Consider the following 13,636-nt stretch of genomic DNA (forward strand, 5'->3'; position numbering starts at 1 on the left):
AGTCAGCTTCTAATTCAGGTTATGAGGGCATTTGAGTGTTTTTGGTCTAGCTAGTCCTTTTTGTCTTAGATGAGGATGCTTTCAAGGACACTCATTAGAGACCTAGTCAGGCATGGTGGCAAAGCTGTGTTTGGTCAGCTTTGGCAGGAGCACAAACATACTGGCAGCCCCTTCGTCTCCAAATTGTCTGGCCTCTAAGTCACAGTTAAAAAACCAACAACAAATAGTCCAAGAACAATGAGAGAATGACATGGTTTCAGGCCTAGATCTGCGTCACTGAAGCTTGTGATTTCAGTACAATGAGTGCCGGCCCTGAGTTTGTTTCTGTGTCTAACTCTCATATTTATGTGATTGAATGGATTGGACCCAAGAGCAGATAAGCGATGGCAGACAGAGGGAGTATGATTTCCACATGGGAAAGGATGAATAGGAATATCGACTTTAAAAAACTAAACCTTCAAAATGACTACGACGTAAAGTTTTTTTTATCCTTTTGGGTGTCCTCTGTATTGACCCATTTCTTCTCAACTACAAAAGCAACTCCTGATCTAAGGCCAAGGGCAATAGTAAAATATAGCAACATGTTTTTTCAATACCCAAAGGAAACCCAGTCAGATATCAAAGAGTCAGCCAGTGAGGGCTACATTGGGCTTACTTGCTAAAAATATTGTAGTCTTTCTGAGAGAGGAGTTAAGGCCAAAGGAACACACAAAACGGACAGAAACAAACGGAAATCAAGCAAAGTGTGAAATGAAGTAAGGGATGCCAAGAAGACTGACAACAATAATGGAGGTTGGTAATAAATAAATATACATTTCAATGTCAAAGAGCAAGACAAAATATACAAACATGGTTACTTTCTAATGCTATTGTATTGCATTAGGAAGTAAACTCTAGCTAACAATGAATTAACCAATAAGGACATAGGCCTACTATTACCTAATTCTGCAGTCCCCAATCTTTGCACTCTGAACGATTGATTATTTTGGAGCCGTGTCCACTAGAGAGATCCAGGACAGAGGTGAGTAGATCTCTCAAAAGGATTAATCTACACAAGGCCCTTGGACCTGATGATATCCCTGTCTGAGCTCTTAAGCAGTGTGCACTGTGCAGACTAACTGCAGACATGTCATCCTCTCAATGCTCCAGTCACCACAACAGTCATTATCCTAATTCTTATTACCTCAGCCTGGATGATACCGTCCTTACTCAGTTACCTCAACCAACACAAAGTGCTTTGAGTAATTAGTCCTTCACCACCTCATATTTCACTGGAACCACTTCCATTTGTTTCCATGGCAAACAGATCCATAGGCAACGCCATCACCAAAGCCCTATTTTAAGTTACAATATTATTCATTGAGTATATTTCAGATTTCAACACCAATTTTAACCTCCTATCTTTTCATCCAGCTCTGAGACTCAACACAGCCCTTTCAGAATGGATATGTTTCCCTATAGGCTTCTCCAGGCTGTGCTGATAGGCACCACCACATCCTCCACCCTCACTCACAATGCTGGAGCACCTCAGGGCTCTAAGATCAGCCCTCTCCTTTACTCCCTTTTCACACGACTGCATGTCCACATTTAAATCAATAAACATCGTAAACATTTTCGACAAAATGACCCACATCGGCCCAGTCATCGACGGCAACAACGCAGTGACCTTTCAGAGGAAGCCAGAAACCTGAAATCTTGCTGACAGGGCAACATACTCCATTCAAACGTCAGCAAAACCAAAGAGCTGATTGTCAGAATCAGAATCAGAATCAGAAACAGGTTTATTGCCAACACATACAGTATGAGACATTTTACTTGGTGTTGTGGTGCATATATTAAAATAAAACGAAAATAAAAAACACAGATAGAAAACTATTTGAAGAAACTATAAAAAAATATTAAAGAATATAGTCAAATATAGCAGTACTTACATTGAATATGATTGAAATCGTAGAAATATAATTGGAATAAATTATGAATGAAAAACAAAATAATTGTGTACAGTGTGTGCATTAACAGAAAGAAAAATGGAGTAAGATTACTATTACCTATATGGGATTGCTGCTTCAGGTTCCTATGGGATCACATCCATTAGGATAACACCTTATCTTACCACACAGCTCTTTAGCTTGTCACTTGACATTATATCATTTCATCCTCATCACTTTATCATTTTGCATAATAATTGAATGCATTTACATTCAGTGTATTCCTTTGCAGTTACTGTGTGATTTTTTACAGTACGTATTTATTTAGCTGATGGTTTTTTTCCAAAGTAATTAACAAGTGCTTACAAGTGCAATTTATATTACTTTAATTGATATTATCTTGTTATATTTTATCCCTTTTTTTAACCTCCACAATATAATGTTTACATTTTAATTTAGTTTTGACTTGCATGATCTTTTTCTTTTGTATACATATTAAATAAGCATTTTTGTTAGTAGCTTCAATGTACAAATGAAAACCTAAAATTGTTGGACTAAAAATTATTTTTGGGTAAAGTAAACCCATTTTTTCCTCTACATCAAAGTAGTTATCGCAAATACCTTTACTACGTTTTTTGTGCAAAGTTTGTGTCATTTCATGAGCTAAGTTGGCAAGACTTTAAATTATAGCTTTATGGTCAGACTAACGGTACGTCCACACGGCAAGCTTGCCGGTGGGCGTTTCTGTTGCGTGACCAACAACCAATCACATGTATCTCCCGCCCCGGACACACAAGCACGCGGTTTGATTGGCTAGCGCTTGTACTGGCATATGATTCGATTGGCTGGCACTTCTGTCGACGCTTGAAAAGTTGAACTTTTCTCAACTTTAGAAGCGTCTCCGTTGAAGCATGCAACGCTGCCGTGTGGACGTACCGTAAGTTCTATAAGCTTGCTTCGTCAAAGAATGGGGTCTCAAACTGAAATCTGCAGGGGTCCTTCGATTTCCTACTTGTGCGGCAATCTCTCCATATGAAAGAAACATTTTCTAAATGAAAGAATATAATGTCAGCACAACTTCTACTATTTGGAATTCTTATTAAGTAGAACTCAAAACTTGAAGTTATATTACATGTGAAAAGGTTAGATTAACAACATATATTTAGTTGGCTCAAATGTATGCAGTTTACCTTAAAACCTTCAGTTTTAGTTGGCCACAAAACTCTTAAATCTAGTGCAGACAGCTGCTTGGAAATTTTGAGTTCTAACATTTTCATTTTGAATAATGTGATTGATTTTATTACCAATGACTGATTCTTAGTTAATGTTTTTATAAGATACGTTTAAAGAACAGAGAGCCTTATTGTTGAGCTAATGTATAGACAGCAGTCAAATAAAGTAGAAAGAAACACTTCTTCCACATTGTAATGTAGCCCACCTCCATAACAGTTCATCTCCAAAATGACTTACTGTAATGCATTTTGTTGTGAATACAGAAAGAGAAACCAATATGCCTGGAAGATATTTAAGCACACACTCAATTATACTTAATGAGTTCCAAAGGTTGCCTATTGGAAATCCATGATCATTGTTCTTTCATTTCCCCATACATTGCCCCTATATATTTTTGAGTTAATAGGTAGCTGTCAATAAGCAATCACAGAGGTTAAACATTTTTACGAGGTGCAGCCATGTTAGTGTAGCAGGGGCAAGGATTAATTTTCATATACAATTGAAATGTCATCTTTCAAAATGATTAACATAATGAAAGATTTGAAAGTATTTTTTAGTGTGCTTGTCCATGATGAGGAAATGTGAAAATGTTAACTGACAGAATTGCCAGAAGTATTTTTGAAAGATGATGATAACTTTTGTCAACTCAAATTAGACCCTATAACCAATACTGTAGGATTAGACCTTAGACAGCAGGCAGGATTTCATTTTTCCCAGAAGCCCTTGCCCAAAAAATAACAAAAAATGGGGTCTGTAAACGTCAACACATTGTAACTCTCGCGCTTATTCTGGAAACCTTTCCGGGTAAAGAAATTATTGCAAAAAATTATCTCATTACCAAGTTTGACCCCAAATTTCTGTAATCCCAGCGTATAATTCACCATGAATTGCATGGAAGTGAAAAGGCAAAGAAAGCAAAGGAATTTGCTTAAGCTACATACACTGACTGGAGACCACTGCACATCAGTACCAACCATAATTTTATTTTACATTAGTATAACTTCCCAGCTTAGTTTTGATGACTTCTGAATGATATGAAGTCCATGAAATCATTTAATGAACTGGAGAGCAGCTGTGGTTCCCCCCAGTATAATGTGTGCTACACAGCGCATACTGTGTGCCTGTAGTATTCTTTGCGATACGTTAGACGTTACGACCTTTCTGAGCTATCATATTATGAGCACTATCTGTTCCACATACAGGGGCGCCGTTTGCCGGCAGGCAAGGCAGGTAACTGCTTGGGGCCCTGGACCAGAAGGCCCCCAAAGAAGGTCGATTAAATTGGTCCACAGCAACGACAACATGAAACCCCCTTTAATTTACTGCATGTCGGGGGCCCCATGCATAGCGCGCCGTCAAAAGCTGCTTCATAATTTCAGTTTCGTAATCTCCACTCTGCCCGGGGGGGTTGGTGGCGGTTGTGCTGGATGTGTTGGGGGGCATGTCTCTTCTGCCTGGGGCCCCCAGAGTGTCTTGCAGCGCCACTGCCTACATAGGTGAGATGTCCACTATCTCCCAACTTGCAACTTGAAAAAACTGGCACATGCTTCAGCAAAAGGCCTTATTTTTCGTGTTCACCACACCTGAGTGCAGTTGCCATTCATCATCTATTATATCCCCCCTCAGTCACTAATCAACTGCCTACACGAAATTAAAACCTGGATGACCACCAACCTACTCAAACTAAACAGTGATAAAACTGAGCTCATGGTTGTGGCCCCCAAGGCACTGCTCGGGAAGGTTGGAGATCTGCCCCTCAACATCGACGGTTCCATCATCTCCCCATCCCCTCAGGTCCGCAACCTTGGAGTTGTCTTGGATTCAACCCTCTCATTTCAAAACCACATCAAGTCCGTTTCAAAATCAGCCTTCTTCCACCTCAGAAATATATCAAGACTCCGGCCATCACTGTCCGACTCTGTTGCAGAGAAGCTGATTCATTGTTTTATTACCTCACGCCTGGACTATTGTAACGGACTCCTGTCCGGGGTTCCCAGCAAAACCCTGGACAGGCTCCAGTACATCCAGAACTCAGCTGCCAGGGTTCTCACACACACCAAGCCCTGGCAGCACATCACCCCCACTCTCTTCAACCTCCACTGGCTCCCGGTCAAGTCCCGCATCACTTACAAACTCCTCCTCCTCCCCTACAAATCCCTCCATGCCCTCTCCCCTCAGTACCTCACAGATCTCCTCCACCCATACATCCCGTCCCGCACCCTTCGATCCTCAGACTCCGGCCTGCTCTCCATTCCACCTTCACGCCTCCGCACCTTCGGGGACCGTGCCTTCAGTGTCGCTGCCCCCACCCTCGGGAACTCCCTCTCTGCAGAAATCCGCAACACCCCTTCTCTCAACATCTTTACATCAACCCTTAAAACTCATCTGTTCAACATCGCCTTCCAACAATAACTCAATCCCCCCCCACTTACACTTCCATTTCTGCCCCGTTTTATGTTTATGTTTTATGTTTTATGTCTTGTCCTTGTATGTTTCTTTGTAAAGCGACCTTGAGGTTATGAAAGGTTATTATTATTATTATTATTATTATTATTATGTATGCGATTTAACCAAGGTATATTGCTTTTAACAGTTTGTCATGCATTTCTTAATAACAACACCAAATGTGTATTTGGTTTATCTCCCCCCAAATACAAGCTAATAAACATGTGATTAATCTTGATTAATGTCAAATTATTATTGCGATAAATGCAATTACATAATTAAATTGATTGACAGAAGTAAAAAAATATAAAGAAATAGAAATCTATTTCTATTTCCTTTTACCACTATTTCTCAAGCAGATAGTGGCGGATGTGAGGTCCATTGCTCAGCAACTCACCAACGTTAGCTTAGTTATTGGCAAAGACGCACTTCAAACCACATATTTGCTTTAATTAACAGGTAGCTGTCAATAAGCAATCACAGAGGTTAAACATTTTTACGAGGTGCAGCCATGTTAGTGTAGCAGGGGCAAGGATTAATTTTCATATACAATTGAAATGTCATCTTTCAAAATGATTAACATAATGAAAGATTTGAAAGTATTTTTTAGTGTGCTTGTCCATGATGAGGAAATGTGAAAATGTTAACTGACAGAATTGCCAGAAGTATTTTTGAAAGATGATGATAACTTTTGTCAACTCAAATTAGACCCTATAACCAATACTGTAGGATTAGACCTTAGACAGCAGGCAGGATTTCATTTTTCCCAGAAGCCCTTGCCCAAAAAATAACAAAAAATGGGGTCTGTAAACGTCAACACATTGTAACTCTCGCGCTTATTCTGGAAACCTTTCCGGGTAAAGAAATTATTGCAAAAAATTATCTCATTACCAAGTTTGACCCCAAATTTCTGTAATCCCAGCGTATAATTCACCATGAATTGCATGGAAGTGAAAAGGCAAAGAAAGCAAAGGAATTTGCTTAAGCTACATACACTGACTGGAGACCACTGCACATCAGTACCAACCATAATTTTATTTTACATTAGTATAACTTCCCAGCTTAGTTTTGATGACTTCTGAATGATATGAAGTCCATGAAATCATTTAATGAACTGGAGAGCAGCTGTGGTTCCCCCCAGTATAATGTGTGCTACACAGCGCACTGTGTGCCTGTAGTATTCTTTGCGATACGTTAGACGTTACGACCTTTCTGAGCTATCATATTATGAGCACTATCTGTTCCACATACAGGGGCGCCGTTTGCCGGCATGCAAGGCAGGTAACTGCTTGGGGCCCTGGACCAGAAGGCCCCCAAAGAAGGTCGATTAAATTGGTCCACAGCAACGACAACATGAAACCCCCTTTAATTTACTGCATGTCGGGGGCCCCATGCATAGCGCGCCGTCAAAAGCTGCTTCATAATTTCAGTTTCGTAATCTCCACTCTGCCCGGGGGGGTTGGTGGCGGTTGTGCTGGATGTGTTGGGGGGCATGTCTCTTCTGCCTGGGGCCCCCAGAGTGTCTTGCAGCGCCACTGCCTACATAGGTGAGATGTCCACTATCTCCCAACTTGCAACTTGAAAAAACTGGCACATGCTTCAGCAAAAGGCCTTATTTTTCGTGTTCACCACACCTGAGTGCAGTTGCCATTCATCATCTATTATATCCCCCCTCAGTCACTAATCAACTGCCTACACGAAATTAAAACCTGGATGACCACCAACCTACTCAAACTAAACAGTGATAAAACTGAGCTCATGGTTGTGGCCCCCAAGGCACTGCTCGGGAAGGTTGGAGATCTGCCCCTCAACATCGACGGTTCCATCATCTCCCCATCCCCTCAGGTCCGCAACCTTGGAGTTGTCTTGGATTCAACCCTCTCATTTCAAAACCACATCAAGTCCGTTTCAAAATCAGCCTTCTTCCACCTCAGAAATATATCAAGACTCCGGCCATCACTGTCCGACTCTGTTGCAGAGAAGCTGATTCATTGTTTTATTACCTCACGCCTGGACTATTGTAACGGACTCCTGTCCGGGGTTCCCAGCAAAACCCTGGACAGGCTCCAGTACATCCAGAACTCAGCTGCCAGGGTTCTCACACACACCAAGCCCTGGCAGCACATCACCCCCACTTTCTTCAACCTCCACTGGCTCCCGGTCAAGTCCCGCATCACTTACAAACTCCTCCTCCTCCCCTACAAATCCCTCCATGCCCTCTCCCCTCAGTACCTCACAGATCTCCTCCACCCATACATCCCGTCCCGCACCCTTCGATCCTCAGACTCCGGCCTGCTCTCCATTCCACCTTCACGCCTCCGCACCTTCGGGGACCGTGCCTTCAGTGTCGCTGCCCCCACCCTCGGGAACTCCCTCCCTGCAGAAATCCGCAACACCCCTTCTCTCAACATCTTTACATCAACCCTTAAAACTCATCTGTTCAACATCGCCTTCCAACAATAACTCAATCCCCCCCCACTTACACTTCCATTTCTGCCCCGTTTTATGTTTATGTTTTATGTTTTATGTCTTGTCCTTGTATGTTTCTTTGTAAAGCGACCTTGAGGTTATGAAAGGTTATTATTATTATTATTATGTATGCGATTTAACCAAGGTATATTGCTTTTAACAGTTTGTCATGCATTTCTTAATAACAACACCAAATGTGTATTTGGTTTATCTCCCCCCAAATACAAGCTAATAAACTTGTGATTAATCTTGATTAATGTCAAATTATTATTGCGATAAATGCAATTACATAATTAAATTGATTGACAGAAGTAAAAAAATATAAAGAAATACAAATCTATTTCTATTTCCTTTTACCACTATTTCTCAAGCAGATAGCGGCGGATGTGAGGTCCATTGCTCAGCAACTCACCAACGTTAGCTTAGTTATTGGCAAAGACGCACTTCAAACCACATATTTGCTTTAATTAACGGAGGTAACAGGGGGGAAAAAGCAATTTTCAAAAAGGGTTAGGTTATTTTGGAGGCTGATTTATTAACCCACATATTGCAAAGGCAAGCCGGGAAACCATGAGGTTGCAGCATTGAATAAGACATATCTTTTTATCAAGCAGATAGCATTTGCATACACTAAAATGAAAGATCAGAGAAGATAGAAAGGTATTGTTTTCTGGTGTCGTAACCTCCAGATAATGAAAAACTGAAAACTCAATTTGTAGCGATGAAAATACTTTTTTCCTGAAATACAGTCTTTTGTTACAAGAGCTTTTGTGGAGTGGTTGCACTCCAGGAGGCTTAGACAGAGACAGGTGGAGCTATCGTTGTCCAGTTAGTCAATCCATAGTATTGATTGACTTCACCATCCTTTTGAGGTGAGTCCCTAGTGATCAGTGTTAAAAAATCAGAAGGCCTGGCCTCCTGCTGATAGTCTAAAGGCTTTGTGGGTCTGATGTAGAGCTGAATGAATCAAACCTCTGGGGACTGTTGAATCAACTCCAGCATTCACACAATGATAATCATCTTTTCAAAGGAAGACATTCATGCTCCTGGACTTTTCTGTAGATATCTGAGATTGCATTCACATATGCTAGATAGTGATCTCATAGGTCAAGGCAAGGGGAAGGCACTTGTTTGAAATGACAATAGCACAAAAAACACTGAAAACCAGGCTTTTTGCAAATAGAGAAGATTACTGATTGTCATCATCTGTTGCTTGGTGCTTCTCCCTTGTCAATGTGTCTATAGGGTGTCAATTAGTAGAAGAGTCCAGCATCCCTTCCTTGGTGTTGACTTAACAGAGATGACATTAATAGAGAAAAGTGTATGGAAGAATACAAAATTAAGAGCAATAAAGAATATAAGCCTTACTGCATTATATTCAATTGTTACTGGCACCTGAATATTTAGTTTTCCTTTACATGAATACATATATTTCTCCTGTGAATTGGTGAAGCAAATATACAAGAAAGCAGTAAATCAAGAGTTTCAAGCAGTGATTGTTTCTAGGGGAGGACCCAGACCCCCCTGCTAAAAGGTCTCCTACTATTTTTAGGCACATATTATCGGTCTCAGATATATAAAAAACATGTCTATGAAGTGTTTTGCTCAAAATACCAAACAGATCGCCCATTCTAGCCATGCCTCATACCCCTTTATTTCAGACCTGTCAGAGATGTGCTGATTCTGGGTCTGTAGCTTTAAAAAAAGCATCATGCAGGATAATTCTACCAAGATACTTAGCTAAGCTGCCGTTATTAAACGCCATATCATGTTCCAAACCACATCAAGGATTATTTCTGAAACAGTATGGAGCTCAAATGCTTTTTCTCTGACGGGTTTACCACAAGGTGTTTACCTTTTTATATCTGGAGAGAGAATGTGTAAAAAACACATTCTCTCTCCAGTACAGCGTTAGCTCTGAGTGTTGGCGATGCTTGCTCATGGAGACACAGACCATATTACTTCCAAAACACGTCGCGCATTGTTTCTGATACAGCAACGTTTCTGATAGGGCCGTAGGCGTAAAGCCAGCCCACATTTCCGATATTACGTCATTTCGGCAGCAAAACTGGATCAGCTCCGTTGTACCCCCATTTTTAGAGATGTGGGTACGGAGGGAAAGAGAGAGGGTTTTGTTTTCTGACACCTTGTGAGTCTACTGACACACCGGGGAGACATATTTATGTATAAAAGACATCAAAAAGTGCATTTTGCATGATAGGGGACCATTAATCTGTGTCCCCATGACAAGAACCTATGACTGTTACGACCTGTAAGCTTTAAACATATAAGCAAACAATTACAAAAACACATATAATCAAACATGGACGCACAAACAACACCTATAATATAAAGCGATTTTGAAGGAAATAAATGTAGCGATACTTCGTAGTTACACAAGTCTCCATATGTGTGTCAGACACAAAAGGTGCATGTGTATGAGCGTATGGTGTATGTGTTGGCCCCATGCATCATCAGTGGAAGTGACAGAGTGCTTACTGCTGTAGCAATAAGTGCAGAGTGGGCTTCCAAAATTGTCCAGGGATCACACCGCGCAATCAGAACACTATGTACTGCAACTGCAATCAATTTAGGAAGCAAAAGGTGTGTTTGAGTGAGTGATTGACTTAGAGTAGTGTGTGTGGGGAGTGATGGGGGCCTGTTGGTCCCATAATGGAAAGGTCACCGTGATCCCTGAGGAAGCATAGACAAGAGTTCCATGAGAGAAAGGACTGCAATATTTGAATGTGTCATTCAGCTCAAAGTGTTTCAAAGAGTTTGAGCCTTTTTATACTTGAACTGAGGGATTTCATTCCAGTGGAACATAATGAATTACAGTTAACACCATCTCATGTACCTTTTTTAGTAACACTTTACAATAACAGAGTATTAGTTTCACATGAATTAATAAGTGTCTATCAGAAGAGCGGACTCAAGTCTTATGATTCAAGTCTCACTGGAGTCACATTTAATGACTTGAGACAGGACTTGACACATTTAAAAAGACTTGCAACTCAACATGGGGTTTAACACTAATGTCTCCAGACACACCTTTCCCAAAGATTACATGTTATTTAAAAGGTTTTCCATAAAGCAATGTTAACTAACCTCCTAACATCAAATCAATTAGTGCTGCGTTTAAGGCCACTTCAATTTCTTTTTTAAACAGTTGCTGATAGTTATTGCTAGTTGAAAAGGAGAGTTTATAATGTTATTTTTCTGTTCATGTCATATGATGTGATGACAGTACTCCCGGGTTTAGTAACTTCCGGATTAGTCACTGAAATGGAAAAGAGAGGCAATGTATGCTCTGTGAGTTTTCAAAGAAAAATAATTTTGTTAAAAAAATATGTTTAAAATGGTTTAATAGCAGGGTTTTTTTTCGAAGTTACAATAGATATGATAGTACATTATCTAGATAGATAACTACTGTACAAGCAAGAAGCAACAAGAAACATACCACATACAGCATCAACAAAGACACTATAGAAGAGAACAAACATAGCAAATGTGGTGGGTAATGCTCTCAAGAAAGTGAAGTGTTCTTGAATGCAACTAAAGGCCAAACCATTCCCCTAATTACCGCCTGTTATAAAAAGCCTTATTTATTTTCTTTGGCCCTGTGTTTGGGGGTGCAGGGAGGCTGTTCTCTACAGTTCTTTTTTCCTGCTTATCCATTTATTGTCCTCCATTTATTATCAGACCTGTGGTTGTGAGTAGGTTCACAACATTTAAATCAATGTATGCATCATGGTGAGTCGTTTTTAACATCCATTTTACCTTTTCACCTGCTGCTAATTTGAATATGAAGTATGATTTGCTATTTACGATTTGCTATTTGCTCTTTTAGTGTTTTCCTGTTTTGATTTTGTTTTGTTTGCCCATTTCCTTTTAACTTGCATGGTTTTCTTAGGAACGATCTGGGATCTTTTTGCATAACTTGTCAGTTGGTTCCTTTGATTTATTGGAGCTTGGTGTTGGTCATTGGGGGGGCTAGTCACACTCACTGCTGTGTTAGAGAGCACTGGGGTGCAAACATTCTTTTTGTAAGAATATATAAAACGTCTTAAATATACTTACCCCTGCCCTGCCACACATACATCAACATTGCAAAAGTCAACAAGTAAAAAGAAGTGCAAGTATTAAGCTGCAAAGTGGATGCATTTCAATGGTGTTCAGATTTGAGAATACAACTGTTGCCTTGCTGCATAATAAAAGCTAAGGTTTGTCATCAATGTGTCACACTGTACTGAGGCACCAAGGAAACACTCCTTCATTATTTGTTGTCTTTATAGAACCACTTAGCTTTGCTTAATAACAATGCCAATGAAGCCGTTCACAACAACCTAAGGTTTGCCTCGATGCACTACTTACGGGAACCTTCAAATTATCTAGAATTATCAAAATAAATGGAAACATGTCTACTATACTCCAACTTTCAGAAGAATCCTGTGATTCTGCAGAAAATGTATTATTATTTTCACTGTGCTCTCAAACATGTCAGGCTGACAACGTTATTTTCACTTGACAGAAGAACATTATCTTAGGTAATAGATGAATCTACCTCTCTTACTTGTTGGAAAAATTACAAGTGTCAAAATATAAATAGTCACCCCACTTGTTTTAATTATGCCTATCACAGTACCAAATCAAAATCTAACTATCCTTCCTAGAAAAATAACTATCTCAAGACCAGCTAAGGCTCCCAATTTCTTCTTCAACTATTTACAAATCAAACACAATACCTTTCTTAAAGGATCTATCAAACCAAGCACTTTAGCTCATGGATAGACTTGCAACAACTGTATTTCAAAAACATCTCACGTTAAGATGTACCTTTCCTTAAAACAACCATCATGAAGCTTCCCTGCTCTGAAAAAAGCTACAATCTCCATAACTGTGACAGCCCGGTGCAAAAATCATAAAGATCTTTAATTCTACTACAACACTGTGTAAATACACTCCTATCTGGCAAAACATTGACTTTCAACTTCACAGCACTTATGACATATAGGTATTAAGCATTATTACCACAATAATCATCAATTGGACTTAAAATATCTTATACAAAAACATGGGGTTGGGAGAATGCAGTTTCTTGAATACTACCCAATTACTACTCACCAGTCATCTTAGACTGCAGAATCCCTCTATCCCCAGAGCTCTGTCTGCTACGACACACTCCAGAAATCAATGTAGTCAACAAGCACAAGAACAGCCAGTTCATTTCTGAGATTGCCACTGTGTCAGTGGCAATCTCCTTTCAGAAAATATAAACATTGAAGGAAACCACTGCTTACATAACAACAAATCACACACACAATACTTCAGATAGCAACACACATATCAATGTATGACTGTTTATTTTATTTATCTGAATAGGAGTTAGAAGATTACTTTACCTCCCTTGTAGGGTGAGAAAAAAAAAACGACAGACTTCCAAACCATCGTCATCGTGACTGTTCCATGTTATGTTTTTTGATGTATGTCTGGTTATTACAGTATGGCTACCTTATTTAGATCCCCTATTATCAGTATACCTATGAAGCCCATACATCTTC

The sequence above is a fragment of the Trematomus bernacchii genome, unplaced genomic scaffold (assembly GCF_902827165.1).
Source record: "Trematomus bernacchii unplaced genomic scaffold, fTreBer1.1, whole genome shotgun sequence".
NCBI classification, from domain to species: domain Eukaryota; kingdom Metazoa; phylum Chordata; class Actinopteri; order Perciformes; family Nototheniidae; genus Trematomus; species Trematomus bernacchii.